Consider the following 20,396-nt stretch of genomic DNA (forward strand, 5'->3'; position numbering starts at 1 on the left):
TCCAAAAAAATGGATATCTCTTGAATCGCTAGTGCCTCAGACCGTGCGTTGGTAATTATATAATTCACACAGTGCAATACGTGCAGGCCGCTCCACGGAGCGACCTTGCGGGCTTATCAACGAGGCGAGGCGTGACACACGTGTCTCAGCATACCTCAGATCAAGTTTGAAAACCAGCATCAACCGTGCATACATTTGCATGTTCGATCACTTTTGACAAAGTTATGGCACTTTGAACTTTGGTAGGGGACATGTATTGCAGCGCAATACTCAGAATGCTTGTTTTACCTGGGTTTATGGTTTTCAGCTGAATCCTGTGGATCACTCGGTCACGGGCTAGCATTTCTACAATGAAATAATTATCAAAAATAAACAGCATTTTTTGGTATTGCTGATGAATCACGAGTAAAACGTAATGTCAGAAACCAACCGGTCATGTGTATGAAACTGGGAAGAGACGTGAGGTTAGGGATTTTTTGTTCAGGCCTTATTTTGCCTTATGGTTGAAGCCCAAGCATTTGTTCACATTCTGCTACTTCTGCTTTCAGAGAATGTCACATGAAAGGTACTTTTCCAAAATGGAGAAGGGTAGGCGTCTTGTGGCTACATCACAACACATTCACGGGACAGTCATGTTATCCAGTCAGTAGTTGAACTTTTCACAGTTTTGTTTCCGTGTTTCATTTTCGTTTAGAGAAGTTTTTCTCTATATTTATCTCCGATGTCTGTTTCACTTATTTTTCCAAGTGGGAGGTCTCCCACCTCATTGCATCATCAGAATGACATTTGAAAAAATTACACAGCACCTTATGCTCCATAGCTGAACTGAAATCTTGCCAAAGTTCTACCAAAACCTTGAATTAAAAAAAAAAACGATCTTTACATTCGATACTTAAACTGAAAAGTATCTTGTTATAATGGAGCAAACGTATGTGATAATGTATGCATATATTGAAACAATTGAAAGGAGAATTGAAAGGAGAATTGAAGACAATTGAAAGGAGGAAGTGAGGTTGAGATTTTGTTCAGCCTTTATGAACATAGTGTTTGCACATAGTGTTAGGTGGGGCAAGGTAAATATGAAGGTAGTGTTAGGTGGGGCAAGATAAGATACCACTGGTCAGTAAAGGTGAGTCAACATGTCCTTTATCTTCGTAACCCTGTGTAACCTCCTCATTCCTGGGTTAGCAGTACTTTGGCTCTGCATTTGACCTGATCGCCAAGCACAGAGAAGGGAGAATTTCTTTTGTTACTCTGTCTGCCTGTCTGACAGACAAACAAAATTGAAAATCATTCCAAACAGGAAACTTACTGTTTTAAGGACGTCATAAATGACAAACTACAGGCATGAATGACTAATGTACTTTGTTAAACAAGGTGGCGTAAAAGACGCTGCATCAATGGCGGTAAACTCCCAATTTTTTTTTTCTACGAACATTAAAATCTTTGTTTTATTTCAATTTAATTATATACTTGAACACTGTATAAGACAAATCGCCTTTTGTCACTTTCAAAACCTTTCCATTTCGCAGTATTTTGATAAAATGTTACAGCATTTTACGACCAATCAAATATGCCACTCACAGACCCCGCCCATGTCCTTGTTTCTCAAGACAGCACAGCCAGTGTTCTAAGAACTGTCTTGTTTTTTACAGAATTTAATAACATTAGCATGACGATCTTTTTTTTTTTTTTACCTGGGTTTATGGTTTTCAGCTGAATCCAGTGCATCACTCGGTCACGAGCTAGCATTTCTACAATGAAATTATCAAAAATAAACATTTTTTGGTATTGCTGATGAATCACGAGTAAAACGTAATGTCAGAAACCAACCGGTCATGTGTATGAAACTGGGAAGAGACTTGAGGTTAGGGATTTTTTGTTCAGGCCTTATTTTGCCTTATGGTTGAAGCCCAAGCATTTGTTCACATTCTGCTACTTCTGCTTTCAGAGAATGTCACATGAAAGGTACTTTTCCAAAATGGAGAAGGGTAGGCGTCTTGTGGCTACATCACAACATATTCACGGGACAGTCATATTATCCAGTCAGTAGTTGAACTTTTCACAGTTTTGTTTCCGTGTTTCTTTTTCGTTTCGAGAAGTTTTTCTCTATATTTATCTCCGATGTCTGTTTCACTTATTCTTTCCAAGTGGGAGGTCTCCCACCTCATTGCATCATCAGAATGACATTTGAAAAAATTACACAGCACCTTATGCTCCATAGCTGAACTGAAATCTTGCCAAAGTTCGACCAAAACCTTGAATTAAAAAAAAAACGATCTTTACATTCGATACTTAAACTGAAAAGTATCTTGTTATAATGGAGCAAACATATGTGATGATGTATGTATATATATGTATACATATATGCATACATATATATATATATATATATATATATATATATATATATATATATATATATATATATATATATATATATATACACAGTCACGTGAAAAAGTAAGTACACCCCATGTAAAGTTTTGACTTTTTCAAGATATTTCAACATACAGCTATTTGATCTTCATTTCATCAATATTGATAGATAAAGGTGATATAATATAACAAATATCATGCAGCATTTACATTTTGTAGTCCATTGTATAATTTAAATAAACATAAATGCAAATTTCGCATGTGGAAAAAGTAAGTACACCCATACATTTATCACCACTTCAAATACCTAAAATTAGGATCAGGTGTACCAGCTCAGGTGCAAATGATTAGAACATCGTTAGAAAGGATCTTGGAGGAACCTGTCTTATTTAAACCTCAGACATTTAGTTTGGTTTGCTCTTTGTTGTTGAAGTGTGCGGCGTCACCATGCCTAGATCAAAAGAGGTCTCTGAGGCCTTCAGAAAGAAGGTTATAGATGCATACGATTCTGGGAAGGGATTCAAAAAGATCTCCAAACAATTTGAAATCAATCATTCGACTGTCCGGAAGATCATCTACAAGTGGAGACGATTCCAAACAACTGCCAACTTGTTCAGGCCACGCCGCCCCAGCAAGTTCAGCCCGAGAGCAGACCGCAAGATGCTGAAAGAAGTCTCTAAGAACCCCAGAATGTCATCACGGGACCTACAGGTATCTCTTGCCACTGTTGATGTCAAAGTGCACGAGTCTTCCATGAGAAAGAGGCTGCACAAATTTGATCTACATGGGAGGTGTGCCAGGAGGAAACCTTTGCTGTCCAGAAAGAGCATCAAGGCAAAGCTAAAGTTTGCCAATGAACACCTAGACAAAGACCAGCACTCCTGGAACAATGTGCTCTGGACAGATGAGTCAAAGGTAGAGCTATTTGGCCACAGTACCAGAAGATATGTTTGGCGAAAACCAAAGACAGCATTTGACCACAAGAACCTGATACCAACTCTAATGCATGGTGGTGGAAACATTATGGTTTGGGGCAGCTTTGCTGCATCAGGGCCTGGGCAGCTCACAATCATAGAATCCACTATGAATTCTTCATTGTACCAGAGGGTGCTTGAGGATAATGTGAGGCCATCTGTCAGAAAGTTGAAGCTCAACAGAAGGTGGACCTTGCAACGTGACAATGACCCTAAACATACTAGTAAATCCACCAAGGAATGGCTGAAAAGAAAGAAATGGAGGGTTCTGGAATGGCCAATTCAAAGCCCGGACTAAATCCCATCGAGATGTTGTGGGGGGATGTGAAACGAGCTGTGCATGCAAGAAACCCCTCAAACATAGCACAGCTGAAACAATTCTGCATGGAGGAGTGGGCAAAAATTTCTCCCCGTCGATATCAGAGACTGGTAGACAGTTATAAGAAACGCCTACTTGAGGTTGTTTCTGCCAAAAGGGGCAATACCACCTATTAGAGCCAAGGGTGTACTTACTTTTTCCACATGCGAAATTTGCATTTATGTTTTTTTAAATTATACAATGGACTACAAAATGTAAATGTTTCATGATATTTGTTATATTATATCATCTTTATCTATCAATATTGTTGAAATGAAGATCAAATAGCTGTATGTTGAAATATGTTGAAAAAGTCAAAACTTTACATGGGGTGTACTTACTTTTTCACGTGACTGTATATACCACGTACTGTTTGAACATCAGTTGCATCCTGTCTATTATTTACGTACGTCTATTAATTACATTCTATTGGAATATACCTTTCAACCCTTTACACTGCAGAGACCCCTTGGATCCTTGAAGACACTAAGTCCCCCCAATACCCTTATGAACACCAAGACCTCTAAAGACCCAAATGACCGAAAAGACTCAGAGGACCCAAAACACCCCGAAGCCCCTGAATACCCTGATCCTTAAAGACCCCAAACACACAAAATACCCCGAAGACCCTGAACACCAAAAATACCCCAAAGACCCAAAAAGACCCCGATAACCCAAAAGACCCCGAATACCCAAAAGACCCAAAAATATCCCAAAGACTCCAAAGACCCCTCTAGACACAAAAGACACTGACGACCCAAAATATCCCATAGACTCTAAAAACCCACAGGACTCATACCCTAAAGACCAAGAGAACTCAAAAGACCCAGATGACCCTAAAGACCTTGAAGACGCAAAAGACTCCTCTTTTTTCCTGCCTCTGGAACAAACTTCCACACTCTTCAATCCCACTCCTCCCTCCAGGTCTTTAAAACAGCTGTTCACCACCATCTGTTATCTTGATATTTTCTACCCCCATTAAAACATCCCAAATCCACCTCTTTCAATCTCCAACCTCTTTCCTGAAATTCCTTGTAGTGTTCATTTGCTTTATGCCATGTACCCCTTCCATCCATCCTCCTGCCCCTCCCCTCTACTGGCCCCCTGACACAAATGACACAAAGATCCCGAAGACCATCAAAGACCATGAAGACCATCAAAGACCATGAAGACCCATAAGAGCCCAAAAATCCGTGAGACACTTTAGACCAGCTTGGACCCTTGATAATTTAGAGCGTTAGACCACTTTACACCACCCGTTCTAGCTTTTCATCGTATACTTATTTCCTGAAAAGGCATCGGTTTGACACTGGTACCACTTACTTGCCCTCTATCATTACAACATCATAGTGTAATTATTACATTACTGTCTTGTAGTCATTTTACTGTTACAGTGAGATTAGCATTTTGGCATTAAAAAAACCCCACAACCATTGATGCAAAGGCTAAACAATGGGGTGAAAGCAGGAAGTTCATTGTTGCTGTTGCTATTTCCTCTGGAACAAGACTTTCATGGTTTTTAACTTCTGCTTCTCGTACAACGAAGAGCTAGGCCTCTGGGTCTTCTTTCTTTTCCATTGTGTGTTTTTTTTTTTCCTTGCACATTACGTATTTGCAATGAACTTCCAGCCTTAATTCTGCATCGAGTTGCAAGGCCTAAGCTAAAGAGGAAATGTTTTATGGCTTCCTTACCCTGTCTTCCTTTCGAACTTGATGCAGTCATTGTAGTTATGGAAAAGTTGCCAACTTGCACTGACAAAAATAATTAATTGAGGCTATATATAATAATGGGTTGAAGTGATGGTATGATTGATTACAAGCTGCGATTCCTTTCCTCTTCTCTTAGAATATTCATGTCATCATATGACATCCTGATGTGTGATTAAAACATAAATTGCTACCTTCGTTTGATGCAACCCAAATTGGCTAATTAGCATCCAAAAAGACAATTGGATTTGAATGTTGAATGCCTGTGCAGTCACACACACACACACACACACACACACACACACACACACACACACACACACACACACACACACACACACACACACACACACTGGGAGACGATAAAAAAATTATTTTTGACAGTGTCCCACATTCAAGGATGGATGACAAAGTGCATGTACAGTGCATTCAGAAAGTATTCAGACCTCTTCAATTTTTTCACATTTTGTTATGTTGCAGCCTTATGCTGAAATCGTTTAAATTCATATTTTCCCTCATCAATCTACACTCAATACCACATAATGACAAAGACATGAAAGCCCGCTTGGAGTTTGCAAAAAAGCACCTAAAGGACTCTCAGACTGTGAGAAACAAGATTCTGTGGGCTTTCATTGATCTTTCACTGAAGAAAGCCTTCCGTCTGGCCACTCTACCATAAAGCCCAGATCGGTGGAGTGTTGCAGTGATGGTTGTCCTTCTGGAAGTTTCTTCCATCTCCACACAGGATCTCTAGAGCTCAGCCAGAGTGACCATCGAGTTCTTGGTCACCTCTCTTACCAAGGCCCTTCTCCCCCGATGGCTCAGTTTGGCCGGGCGGCCAGCTCTGGGAAGAGTCCTGGTTGTTCCAAACTTCTTGCATTTAAGAATTATGGAGGCCACTGTGCTCTTGGGAACCTTCAATGCAGCAGATATTTTTTTGTAGGCTTCCCCAGATCTGTGCCTCCACACAATCCTGTCTCTGAGCTCTGCAGGCAGTTCCTTCGACCTCATGGCTTGGTTTTTGCTCTGATATGCATAGTCAGCTTTGAGACCTTATATAGACAGGTGTGCGCCTTTCCAAATCATGTCCAATCAATTGAATTTACCACAGGTGGACTCCAATCAAGGTGTAGAAACATCTCAAAGATGATCAAGAGAAATGGGAGGCACCTGAGCTAAATTTCAAGTGTCATAGCAAAGGGTATGAATACTTATGTAAATGTGATAGTTCAGTTTTTTCTTTTTAATAAATTTGCAAAACTTTCTAAAATCCTGTTTTCTCTTTGTCATTATGGGGTATTGAGTGTAGATTGATGAGGGAAAAAATGAATTTAAACGATTTCCGCACAAGGCTGCAACATAACAAAATGTGAAAAAAGTGAAGGGGTCTGAATACTTTCTGAATGCACTGTAAATCCCCAAATAATCATGCTTATTGAGAAAGCCATGAATCGATGGAATATCACAACAATCCTGCAACACTCAGAAGGAAAGAATAAAAACCAGGCCTGAAGATATGATTGGTATCTTCCAAGGAGACAGCCTTTCTCCTCTCCTGTTTTGCCTGGCACTGGACCCACGAAGTAACTTCATTAATGAGCAAGGACCTGGATTCAGCCAAAATCACAATAAACCCAGTTTGTAATAAATGTTCCTTTTTCATTAATCATCCACTTTGTATACTCCCTCCTCACACCTCCCCTCCGAAACTCCCCCCTCACCCCTCCCTTTCAATTCTCCCCCCTCGCCCCTCCCCTCCTAAACTCCCCCCTCACCCCTCCCCTCCTAAACTCCCCCCTTCACCCCTCCCCTCCTAAACTCCCCCTTTCCCCTCCCCTCCAAATCTCTCCACTTACCCTTCCCCTTCAAATCTTCCCCCCCTCACTCCTCCCCTTCAAAACTCCCCCCCCCCCCACCATCCCCTTCGAATCTCCCCCCTCACCTCTCCCCTCCAAAACTCCCCCCTCACCACTCCCTTTCAATTCTCCCCCCTCAATCCTCCCCTTCAAAAGTCCCCCCCCTTGCCCCTCCCCTTCAAAACTCCTCCCCAACCCCTCCCCATTCAAATCTCCTCCCCTACCATCTTTCTCCAATCCCCCCCCCCCCTCCTCAAAGCTGCATCCTCCCCACTTCGTCTCCCTTCTATCTCATACCTCCACCTCCTCCAACCTTCTACTTTGCTCTGCCCCACCTCAAACAACCCCTCACTGTGCCTCATCCCATCACCATAAAACCTTTTGTCCTCCTCATCCTTCCCTTTCTCCTAACTCTTCTGCAATCTTCAACACACTATCAACATCTCTCCCTACCTCCCCTTCTCACCTCTCATCTCATCTTACCCTACCCCTCCCATGCTCTTCACCCGATGCTCCCCCTCCCTCTTCCTTAATGGTATGGACCTCAAACATCCGGTGCCTTCACCCAAACCTGATTGATCTCTCCATCCTGGTTGCTTCTGACAAACCAGACGTAATCTGCTGAACAAAAACTTTCCTCCTTCAAGATGTCTCTGATGCCTTAATATCTCTTCCAGGTTACCCCTCCTCCGGTATGATAGACCTGAGCCTCGTCCTGGTGGCGGGGTGACTATCTTCATCAAAAACTCTCTTCCTCACTCTCCTTGCACTGCCCTCTCTCCACCCCACTCAAAGGAGTACCTCTGGCTACAGCTTCCTCTCCGCTCCCACTTTTTGTTCATATGTGTTCTGTGCCGTCGTCCAAACAGTGATGACTCCATTTACATTTCGCTGTCTGACAACATGGACCAACTTCTATCCACTCATCCAAACTCTCTCTTCCTCATATGTGGCGACTTCAACTGTCATCATGCCAGCTGGTTGGGTGTGGGTTCCTCTCTCACCAGCCATGGCACCTCAGCAAAGGACTTCTGCGACTCATTGGGACTGACACAATCTGTTAATTTCCTGACCCGGATCTCAGTCAATGGATTATCTTCTCTTCTAGACTTGGTTATGACAAACTTCCCTGCAAATGTCTACTGCTCTTCTTCTGCTCCAATCGGTTCTTCTGATCATGTGCTTGTTAAAGTGGACATCTCTCTGGCCATTCTCAGAGAGCCTCCTCATCGTCGACGAGCCTGGCATTTCACTCAGGTCGACTGGCACGGTCTGCAAGCAGCCATAAATCATCTGGACTGGTCACCCATCTCTACTGCCTCTGACATCAATTCTTCCTGGGAATTCTTCCAAAGCAAACTGCTCTCTCTCATGCACAGATTTATCCCATCTCGTCTTCAGTTGGCTTACCCTTCCTCCCGTCCATGGTACACTGAATTTTGTGGTGAGGCAGTTGCCCTGAAACAACTTGCCTTTGCCTCTTGGAAGGCAAATCCAACTGAAGGCAATCTCTGTTCCTTCCACCAAGCTCGGAACAAGTGTGTGTCTTCCCTCAGGAGTGCCAGGAAGCACTATCTCTCCACACTCAAGAATGAACTCTCAAACCTGTCTCCTTCCTCCAAATCCTGGTGGCATCTGGTCAAATCCGTTTCTGGTGTTTGTTCCCCCTCCATCCCCTCCCTTACCTCAAATGGCTAAACAGTTGACATCGCACGTGAAAAAGCTGAATGCCTCAACTCTGTGTTTGCCTCAAAATCTTGTGTCCCAAACCCATCTCTCTCTGTTCCCACCTTACCCAATCGAACCCAACTGCTCCTGGACTCTGTGTCCTTCTCTCCTGACAAGGTGGAGAAGTTTTTGTCAAACCTCGACTCTGATTCTGCAACTGGACCAGATGGCATCAGCCCACGGGTCCTAAAATCCTGGTCTGCCACTCTTTCACACCCTCTCTCTATTCTCTTCACCCTCTCTTTTGCTCACAGTTAGCTGGCATCAGTTTGGAAATTGGCCAACATTACCGCTTAACACAAGAAAGGTGCAAAAACAAATCCTTACAAATACAGACCAATCAGCATGCTCCCAATTATCAGCAAAGTCAAGGAATCCATCATTGTTTCGGATATCATATCCTTCATCTTCTCCAATGGCTTGATCTCTGATCATCAATTTGGTTGCAGACCAGGTCACTCTGATCTGGACATGCTGCTTCTGCTGTCTCAACAATGGATGGAGGTCCTCAATGCCAAACAGGAAATCAGAGCTGTCTCCCTTGACATATCACGTGCCTTCGATACGGTTTGGCACCCTGCTCTGCTCACCAAACTCTCCTCCTATGGTATCCATGGAAATATCCTCGCATGGCTTGCGGACTTCCTCTCTGGTCGTAGTCAGGCTGGAGTTCCCCAAGGCAGTGTTCTGGGCCCTGTGCTTTTGATGGTCTTCATCAATGATCTCTCCGACTCTCTGGAAAATCCTCGCTATCTCTTTGCTGATGACTCCACTCTCTGCCGCTCCATTCCTCATCCCTCACATCGGCAGTCTGCAGCCTCCTCACTCTCTGCAGACCTGGACAAAATCACAGACTGGTTAAACAAGTGGATCATGTCTTCCAATCCTGACAAATCTCACACTCTTACTATGTCTCTCCGAAAAGACCGACTGGACAACCCTCCAATCTACTTTCTCAACAATCCTCTCCAATAAGTTCTGTCACTCAAGATTTTGGGTCTCACTATCTGCCATGATCTTTCCTGGGAAAAACACATGTCCAAGCTGGCCTCCAAAGCCAGTCGTCAACTGGGCATCCTCTGTCATGCGAAGTCACAATTTAGGCACAATTTAGCTCCTCACCACATACAAGGCTTTCATCCACAGCTCAATGGAATACTGTTCTCCCCTCTGGGCTGGTACTCCTGCCTCACACCTAGCTCGTCTTCACGCTGTTGAAACCAAAGCTTTCAGAATCATTGGAATCTCCCGCGATGAAGCTAACTCTGAGGGCCTTTCACTCATTCACCACAGGCAGGTTGGTGGTCTTTCTGTCTTCTACCGACTCTTCTCCAGCCGAGCTCCCCAAGCTCTGTCTGTGCTCTGTCCCCCAAATATTCCGACAGGTCGCACAAGATCTGCCAGCCTCTTATGGTGAAACTGCCAAAATCAAAACTCTATGCTCACCTTCACTATTTAATTCCTCTTTTCTCCCACCTCTGGAACAAACTCCCACACACTCTTCAATCCCACTCCTCCCCCCAGGTCTTCAAAACAGCTGTTCACCACCATCTCTTGTCCTCCCCTTATCCAAAACCTTGATCGTTTCTACCCCCGTTAATCCATCCCAAACCCAACTCCTTCAAATTTCCTGATTTCATTCTTGAAAGACCCTGTTGTATCCATCTTGTTTATCCCGTGTACCCCACCACAGCCCTCTGTCTTCCACAGATCTCTTGATGTCCCTGTTCTCTACTGTTGTGCTTTCCCCTCTTTTCCTCCTTTTGTCTCCCACTCCCTTTATTATATATTATTTGAGTTCGATCTTACACGAGCCTCGAGCCCTGTTCTTGGCTGTTGTACTTGTGTGCTTCCCTCTCTCTCTCCCCATCTTGTCTCTCGCTCCCTTTATTGTATGTTTTGTGTGTCCGTTTATTTTTTTTGTTATTAATGTTAGCTCTTTCACGAGCCTCGATATTGTATGCAAAAAAAAGAAATAAAATAGTATACCAAAAAAATGACCTCCTTCTGTCTTGAAGTTTTTTGTCATGTCGAGAGAACTTCGTTGTAAACTGCCAAAACGACCTGAAGATGAAAATTTAAATAAACGTTATTATCAGGAACTGAATTGTCCACTGGTCATGTATAAAGCTGAAGGTGAAAAAAATAAATTGGAATTCGCAAATAACTGGTTACAGTTAGCAAGATTTGTATCAAAACTAAAGGCACCACCAACTAGTGTGAATTCTCAATAAGTACCTCCGGAACCAAAGGTGGGCGGAGTTTATGTTTTAACCCCCTGTCTGTTTGTTATGACGAAAATTGAAACTTTTTGTCATGTCTCTCTGTTTCGTTTGTTTGTTTGAGAGTGCAATAACTCGTGAATGCTTTCAACTATCTTCGTTAAACTTTACCAGAGGATTCGGAAGGACGAAAGTGAGGCTGTCATTGTTTTTTGACTAAAGGCCAAGGTTCTCTTGTTTTTCCGGGTGATATCTCCACCATCACTTTGATCTAGAAAGCTAAAATTTGTGCACAATATTGAACTCGTGCTTTGGCAAAAACGCTATTTTTTAAATTTATTAATCAATTAATTGATTAATTACTTTATTATTATCGATTTATTAAGTACTTATATTTATTTTCTCTCTCATCTGGTCAATATCTCAGGCACACTTTGACCTAGGAAGCTGATATTTGGACATGGCAGTGACCAAGTGATTTGGCTGTAAAGGGTATTTTTGATTTATTGATTAATCAATTAATGATTTAATTTTTTGATTCATTAATTTTCAAAAAGTTACAGATTTGGATGAAACAGTGGTGGTTTAGGTATGCTACTAGCCAATTGATTAAGAAATTAATTATTTTACGATTATTGTTTATTTTAATACACAATTAATCAATTAATCAATCAATTATTGATTCTCTCGATTTTTGTCATCGCTGTCAGGATACTGCCTTACATCCTTTCTTGTTTGTCTGTGAACAGGATATCTCAAACAAGTTGTGGACAGATTTGGATGAAATTTGGTGTGCAGGTTGGGTTGGTGACAAGGAAGAATTGATTAGATTTTGGTGAAGATCCGGCTCCGGACACGACAATTTTTTAATCATGTAAGTGATTCTTTACCATTGAGAGATGTGGACAAAAACGATACATAGCATATTTCAAAAAGTTGTGGACGGATTATGACAACACTTGGTGGATGAGTTGGGTAAGAACAAGCCGATACGATTTTTGTTCAGATCAAGATCTGACCTATCAGTGTGATACAAAACATAAATTGTTCACCCTGGCGGAGGTGTGCACTCTGCTGAGTGCCGTTGGAGTTAAAGTTGCTTTGCCTATTGAGCAGTTGCACAAGTTTGTGGTGCCTTCAGTTTTGAATTCCTCAAATTCTTGTTTTTTATCTGCTTTTTTATTATTCAAAGCATCAGAGAAAGTATTCTTTTGTACTATCACTGGAACATGCAGTTATCTTCAGAAAACAAAGCAAGTTGTAGGACTAAACCATCTGGAGACTAATGCTTTTATTCCAAGTGTATATGGATTGCTCAAAGGTACCCCTGAGCTGTATAGTCTGGATTTGATTCCCCACATGAAGATAAACTGTCATTCTGGTGCTTTGTATGGCATTATATCAGAGTATGTTGTGTATATTGTGGGTAGGGGGAGGTTAAAGCCATCTGTCCTGTCTGCTATAATTTACTGGTGCAAGTCAAAGATCCTATATTATCATTTGAAAACAGTAAGTCACCCCTTTTCCTTTTCCACCATGAAATTACAAATTTATAGCCTTGTCAAAGAACAATTTCATGATTGAATACATAACTTTCAAATGATGTAATCTGCCACAGAATGCTAGGTTTGCATGTGCAGAAACTCTAGTATAGGAAATGGCAGTTTTCGGGACAACATAAAGTATATTGTATGTGCGAGATGAGGATTGTTACGTAAAATGGTTCAAAAAGCTTCTAAAAGAAGCTGAAAATAATTGGAAACGTACCTGCGAGAAAAGGGGGCGGATAGTTGGAGTGGTAGCTGTATGGGCGGATATGTGAGGGCCGTTATCAATATATTTTTTGTTTGATTCTGGGGCCAAAGGAGAAATTACACAATTTTTGCATCTATTGCTAAAATGAGAACTGTCCATCCGTGTATGTGTGTTAAATCCACTGCCACCGCTAACTTGTATGAACAGGAAATGATAGGAACTCAACACCTCTCATCCACAGATATTTCTCGTGTTCTATTTATTTATGTGTAATTACCCTCGCCTGAGGAGAGGGTATTGCATTTGAGTCCATTTGTTTGTCTGTCTGTCCGTGTGTCTGTCTGTCTGTTTGTTTGTTTGTCTGCACAGAATAAATATGATTTTCTCTGCAACCGTTGGTCCAATTGACAGGAAATTTTCACCGTAGGTGCAACTCCACCTGTAGAATTTTATAATGATAATTATGACGTCATTGGTCACGTGCTATGGGCGTCATATTGGAAAACCCGAAAAACGTTGCACCTCTGTATCTCCAAAAGCACTACGTATAAAAATTTGAGACATGTCTCATTGTAGTCTGGCAGCTAAGCTAAATATAGCATAACAATTGTGCATTGTGTGAGGAAAGCACCAAATTTGGCAAACTAGTAGACTATCATATTATGAAAAGATCTGGATATTGGGCCATCTCAGATTCAGAGATTTGATTTTTGCAAGATTTGCAGATTTTGCAGATTTGCAAGCTGAGATTAAAACGCCAGGGACGGCCGACTCCTTCCTGCGAGCTGCCCACGTCACCCGCAAAAGAAGAGCTCATCAAATCACTGCAGCGGCACTGCACATCCTGCAACACCGTGCGTATGAACGCCACTGCATGACATATGCTGATGATGCAGAAGACCTGCCTGAGTTCGAAGACTGGTGTCACCAGAGAGGAGAAGACATTCCCAACTTTCAGTACTGGACAACTGTGCTGGAACTAGAGATGTTGGTACTGGTCTACGTGCGTTCTCTGCGGCAGGCTTCATTCACGATGTACCTTGATGCCCTGACGGAACTGGTCCCATGGTTCCATGCCTTAGACCACACACACTATGCCAGGTGGGTCCCTGTTCACCTGAGGGACATGGTTGCACTCCCAATGAAGCACCCAGATGTAGCCAGAGAATTCAGGGCTGGCAACTTCACTGTACAGAAGACGAAGAAGGTGTTCTCTTCGATCCCAATCGAATCGAAATCTTGCAAAAATCAAATCTCTGAATCTGAGATTGCCCAATATCCAGATCTTTTCATAATATGATAGTCTACTAGTGTGCCAAATTTGGTGCTTTCCTCACAAAATGCACAATTGTTATGCTAAGTTGCCCCACTATTGTAAGGAACTCTCCATGGGGAATAAAATATGGTAATGATGATGCCATAGGTGCCTCCATTATGACGTCATAATTCGACAAGTACAAAACTTCATCCGATCAAGATGAAATTTATTGAGCATCATCTAGAGATAAATTGGTGGCGAAAAAAAAGAATGATGACGTCATCGGTCACGTGGTTGAGCCGTCATATTTGTTTTAACACAAAAGCCTTTAAAAAAACGCTGAAAATACGTCCCGGCGAGGGTCTGCAATCTCTGATTGCTCTTTCTAGTTTATTACATGTATTTATTATCGATATATTATTTATGTAATATATGTAATTTATGTGCAGATATTTATGTTCTCTTTTTCCGTGAGTCCGATTTGCATTCAGAAACGGGACAATTTTGGTTAACCATCCTGAAACTGTTACTTTTATTTCAATGCTGAAAATTATGTTTAAAAGATTATTTGAATTACAGATTTCATGCTAGTAACGTCAGGTTAAAACTGCCCGGTGAGCAAAACTTTCACTGCAAACACACACAGCGCATGCGCACAAGGCCTCATTTAGCATTCATACTTCATTTTGAGAGTTGCGTATTCCAGTCAAATCTCACATTCGCAGATAAATGGTTAGATACATATATGGGTATGTTCAGAGCGCATGCACTTCATATAGTAAGGGCATTTTATGAGATATTTCACAAATCTGTTAACTAAATTGTTACCAAAAAATTTCTTCACCAATATGTTTGTAAAGGTGTGTAATAATATGTGTTAAAATGTTGAAGTTCAACTCCCGTGGGAAACCCAGAAAAAAAGCTGTTGAATTCGGGTACCGAAAAATTATTTTCGAGAATTTTTATTTTTTTTAAATCGGCCCTTAAGTAACTTATGAGGGGTCAAATAAGGGTTTTTCATGATTCTGAGTTGATTGTTAACATTTATATTTTCACTTTTACATTTACACACAAAGTAGCTTTTATTTCACATACATATATAATACTCAAGAGTTATTTCTCATTCACAATGTCAGAAGTTTCAACAGTCATTGTCTATGTCTTCTTCAGACTCAACAACATCATGACTGCAGTTTCTGCATGTAATGCCATTACAGACTCCACAGGCCGAGATGCACGTGACCCCATTCTTCTTGCAGCTGCATCGCCGGTTGCTGCAATCTCCATGACAATTACAGCTCGTGAACTGCAATAGCTCCTCAGGAGCCGTGGGGTCCAGTGTTGGAACTGGCTCATACCCATGCACACCTATTGTCCATCCATAGTCACTGGGGTCGATCTGTGTGCTCTGCTTTGCATCATTAGCATGGATTCTCTTCATCCAGCCATTCCAGTTGGAGTGTGGGAACTCAGGATCGTTGGCTTTGATCACCCACCCCGCTGCCCAGAGTGTGTCACCTGGAGTGAGGAGTGGCTGATCATGAGCCAGGGAGGAGGAAAGCTCAGCGAGGGGGAGAAACATGCTCGCGTTAGTTCCTATCTGTTTCCTGTTCGTAAATGGAATAATCTTTACTTCAGTTCCTCTCAGGATCTTAGCTTTGTCGAGTGCCTTCAACTTCACCCGGGGGAAAGCTGCTGTTGTCTGTGGATCTGGCAAAGGTGGTGCCGGAGAGATGACTTCGATCCAACCCATTGAGTGAAAGGGAGTGTTTCCGTGAATAGAGACAATGTTTAAATCTATATTGTCTCCAACAAACTGAGTGACTGCATTGTTTGTTTCCCCAACCTCCATAAAGACCACCTGATCATTACTTGACAATTCACTTTCACTGGCTGGCACTTTGGCTGTCATCACTGATTGATCCTCAAGCGCAGCATCAACCGCAACCTCATCATTGATCTGTTCATCGGTTTCCTCCACAATGGTGTCAAGAGTGCCAGAAGTATCTGGAACATCATCTCCACTCCTACTATTAAGGAAGCAGTATTTGTAGTTTTGTGTCTCCGTGTAAGACTCAGTGTATCCCAGCCGGTGGAACTTGTTGAGCATCCATTTTGACCCAAATCTATGATCAAGTTGTATGGCAAGCCCCATTTGGTGTGGCAATACTCCAGACCGAGGTCGACAGGCCTTAATAAAATTCTGCCCCCAAACGGCAACTCTTTCGTCTGTCTTGACAATCGGTCTCAAGAACATCTGAAGGCTTGCAGGAACAAGTGTCAGCTGACTATCGATGTCAGTCATACGGTGTGTGGTGGGGTATGACTTTGGACCTAAATCAATCAAGGCAATATCATTGGATATGAACTTGAGTGCCGTCTTTATGATCTGAGTCTTCTCATCTCCATGGTCAAGATTAGCATGATGCTCTCACAGAATATTGTCGGTGCCATCTTTGACAGAGTACATCTGCCCTTCTTTCCTGTGTTGTGAAATACAAGGTGTCTTCGTATTTCTCTAGAAGTTTTATCTTTAGCCAATGCTTTGAATAAGAAAGGCTCTTCTCTGGTGACTGATCAAACTCTTGCAGCTTTTCATGGACTTGGTCCATGTTCATTACCCCATGCTCTAATTCTGAGTCTAACCATTCGCAGAATTCAATAAAAACTGCCTCTCGCTCCTCATCAATACTCCTCTGTCCTCTCTTCCTTTTTCCTTCCTCATCAGTCTTGGACAAACTGTCACCTCTCGCAAACATAAGTTTGCATCGCAAATGGTACAGTGTTTCTTCTGCTACCAAGTCGTTGATCCCTTCCAGGCGTCCAGTGACTTCAGTGCCCCAGTCATCCCCGCGACTCCGTGCTGTCTTCAGCAAGCTTGCCTTCAGTGTATCTGCAGTCAAATTATCTGGCACTCTGTATTTCTTTCTAGCTTGTGCTGGATTATTTTTGTAGAGCTTTTGGAGACGGCGGCAGGGATTTTCGAAGCTCCACACGGTCTCCACGTTTTTCGAAGTTAAGTCTGTTCACAATTGTATTTTGTCGAAACTGTATTTATCTTTCGGTGTGTGAAGTTATTGTGTGCAACTTTGGTTGTTTCTCGGTGTTTATCTTTCATAAATTGATCGTCTGTTTGCCGTGTCGTGTCTTGAGGCCTTGTACAGTGTGCACTGTACAACCTTGAGGCTTTGTTTTTCTCTCAGCGGTCCGTCTTTTGTGATCCAATAACTTTCGTTCTCTGTATTCCCAGTCTTTTCACCCATAGCCTACTTCCTTGTGTAAATCTCAACTCAAAAAAAAAAAAAAATTTTTCCTTCTCTGTTCTCATTCGTTTATTCATTCTTATTCGTTCGTTCGTTCTTCGACCACGTGTTTCTCCCCCATTTCCCCAGATAGTTTTCACTCATTAACCTTCAATGTTTACACTTTCCCCTCAAGTTATGTATTCCGTCATATTTTATAACACCTTTTTCTTCTTCTTCTTTAAAAGGCTGCTTTCGACTTGCTCACCAAATCAATTCATCCCAAAAAAAATATCCATCTCCTATAGTGCCTTTTTTCTACATTCCCTAAACTCTCCTGCACTCCATCCTCCATCCAGCGTCCTTAAACGTATTTTTAACTCGAAGGTCACAAGAAACTCATTTTGCAATAAATGTTCGTTTCCCATAAATCGTACACTTTCAAAAATCCAATCTCACCCCTCCCCTCCAAATCTTCCCCATAACCCCTCCCCTCCAAATCTTCCCCATCACCCCTCCCCTCCAAATCTTCCCCATCACCCATCCCTTTCAAATCTCCCCACCCTCATTGCTTCTCAATTTCCCCCCTCTCACTCCCCCTCCTCAAAGCGTCCTCCCCGCTTCTTCCCCCTTCAAACTCTCACCTCCATCTCCCCCAACCTTCTGCCTCGCTCTTCCCCCTCCTCAAATAACACCTCATTGTGGCTCACCCAATCACCATCAAACCTTTTGTCCGCCCCATCCTTCCCTTTCTCCGAGCTATTCTGAAATCTCTGACACACCTTCAACAGCTCTCCCTACCTCTTCCACCTCTTCCACATCTTACCCTACCCCTCCTCCCCCCTGTTCTGTATCTGATGCTCCCCCTTCCTCTTCATTAACGGTATGGACCTCAAACATCCGGGGCCTTCGTTCAAACTTAACTGATCTCTCCATACAGGTTGCTTCTGTCAAACCAGACGTGATCTGCTTAACAGAAACTTTCCTCCTTTATGATGTCTCTGATTCCATAGTATCTCTCCCGGGCTACTCCCTCCTCCGGTATGATAGACCTGAGCCTCGTCCTGGAGGCGGGGTTGCTATCTTTATCAAAAACTCTCTTCCTCACTCGCCCTGCACTGCACTCTCTCCACCTCACCCCCAAGAATACCTCTGGCTACGGCTTCCCCTTCGCTCCCACCTCTTGTTCATATGTGTGTTGTACCGTCCACCAAACAGTGATGACTCAATCTACATCTCGCTGTCTGATGATATGGACCAACTTCTATCTACTCATCCCAACTCTCTCTTCCTCATATGTGGTGATTTCAACTGTCATCATGCCAGTTGGCTGGGTGTGGGTACCTCTCTCACCAGCCATGGCTCCTCAGCAAAGGACTTCTGCGACTCACTGGGACTGACACAATCTGTCAATTTCCCGACCCGGATCTCAGTCAACGGAACATCTTCTCTTCTGGACTTGGTTATGACTAACTTCCCTGAAAATGTCTACTGCTCTTCTTCTGCTCCGATCGGATCATCTGATCATGTCCTTGTTAAAGTGGACATCTCTCTGACCATCCTCAGGGAGCCTGCTCAGCGTCGACGAGACTGGCATTTCACTCAGGCCAACTGGCACGGTCTTCAAGCAGCCATCAATCATCTGGACTGGTCTCCCATCTCTACCACCTCTGACATCAACTCATCCTGGGAATTCTTCCAAAGTAAATTGCTCTCTCTCATGCACAGATTTATCCCATCTCGTCTTCAGTTGTCATACCCTTCCTCCCGTCCATGGTACACGGAATCTTGTGGTGAGGCTGTTGCCCAGAAACAACTTGCCTTCGTCTCCTGGAAAGCAAATCCAACGGAAGGAAATCTCATTTCCTTTCACAAAGCCCGAAACAAGTGTGTGTCCACCCTCAGGAGAGCCAGGAAACAATATCTCTCCGTTCTCAAGACCGAACTCTCTTATCTGTCTCCCTCTTCCAAATCCTGGTGGCGTCTGGTCAAATCCGTTTCTGGTGTTTGTTCCCCCTCCATCCCCTCCCTTACCTCAAACGGCTACACAGCTGACTCCGCACGTGAAAAAGCCGAATGCCTCAACTCTGTGTTTGCCTCTAAATCTTGTGTCCCAAACCCATCCCTCTCTGTACCCACCATACCCAGTCGTACCCTGCTGCTCCTGGACTCCGTGTCCTTTCCTCCCGACAAGGTGGAAAAGTTTCTGTCAACCCTCGACTCTGATTCTGCAACTGGACCCGACGGCATCAGCCCACGGGTCCTAAAATCCTGCTCTGCTGCTCTGTCTCACCCTCTCTCTGTTCTCTTCACCCTCTCTTTTGCTCAAGGTCAACTGCCATCTGCTTGGAAATCAGCCAACATCACCGCTTTGCACAAAAAAGGTGCAAAAACAGATCCTAGCAACTACAGACCAATCAGCCTTCTCCCAATTATCAGCAAAGTCATGGAATCCATCATTGCTTCGGATATGAAATCTTTCCTCTTCTCCAATGGCTTGATCTCTGATCATCAATTTGGTTTCAGACCAGGTCACTCTACTCTGGACATGCTGCTTCTGCTGTCTCAACAATGGATGGAGGTCCTCAATGCCAAACAGGAAATTAGAGCTGTCTCCCTCGACATATCACGTGCCTTCGACACGGTCTGGCACCCCGCTCTGCTCACCAAACTCTCCTCCTTTGGTATCCATGGAAATCTCCACGCATGGCTGGCGGACTTCCTCTCTAGTCGTCGTCAACGTGTGGCCCTGAATGGGTTTCTCTCATCTCCTCTTCCTGTTCAGGCTGGAGTTCCCCAAGGCAGTGTTCTGGGCCCCGTGCTTTTTCTGGTCTTCATCAATGATCTCTCTGACTCTCTCGAAAATCCTCTCTATCTCTTTGCTGATGACTCCACTCTCTGCCGCTCCATTCCTCTT

General features: G+C 43.1%; 2 long non-coding RNA genes across 2 annotated transcripts in view; one reads left to right on the plus strand and one right to left on the minus strand.

The window, feature by feature from the left end:
• Positions 1-20,396, minus strand: part of LOC137432671 (uncharacterized) — a 243,816-nt gene that overhangs the window by 106,988 nt on the left and 116,432 nt on the right. The gene's annotated exons all lie outside the window — the stretch shown is intronic.
• The window catches only part of LOC137432097 (uncharacterized), a 43,021-nt gene continuing 34,615 nt past the window's right edge, over positions 11,991-20,396 (plus strand). Inside the window, exon 1 of the long non-coding RNA XR_010985415.2 lies at positions 11,991-12,098. This is a non-coding gene — a long non-coding RNA (uncharacterized LOC137432097). The remainder of the gene's footprint in view (positions 12,099-20,396) is intronic.

This window comes from Myxine glutinosa, chromosome 8 (assembly GCF_964187855.1).
Source record: "Myxine glutinosa chromosome 8, kmMyxGlut1.1, whole genome shotgun sequence".
Taxonomy (NCBI): Eukaryota; Metazoa; Chordata; class Myxini; order Myxiniformes; family Myxinidae; genus Myxine; species Myxine glutinosa.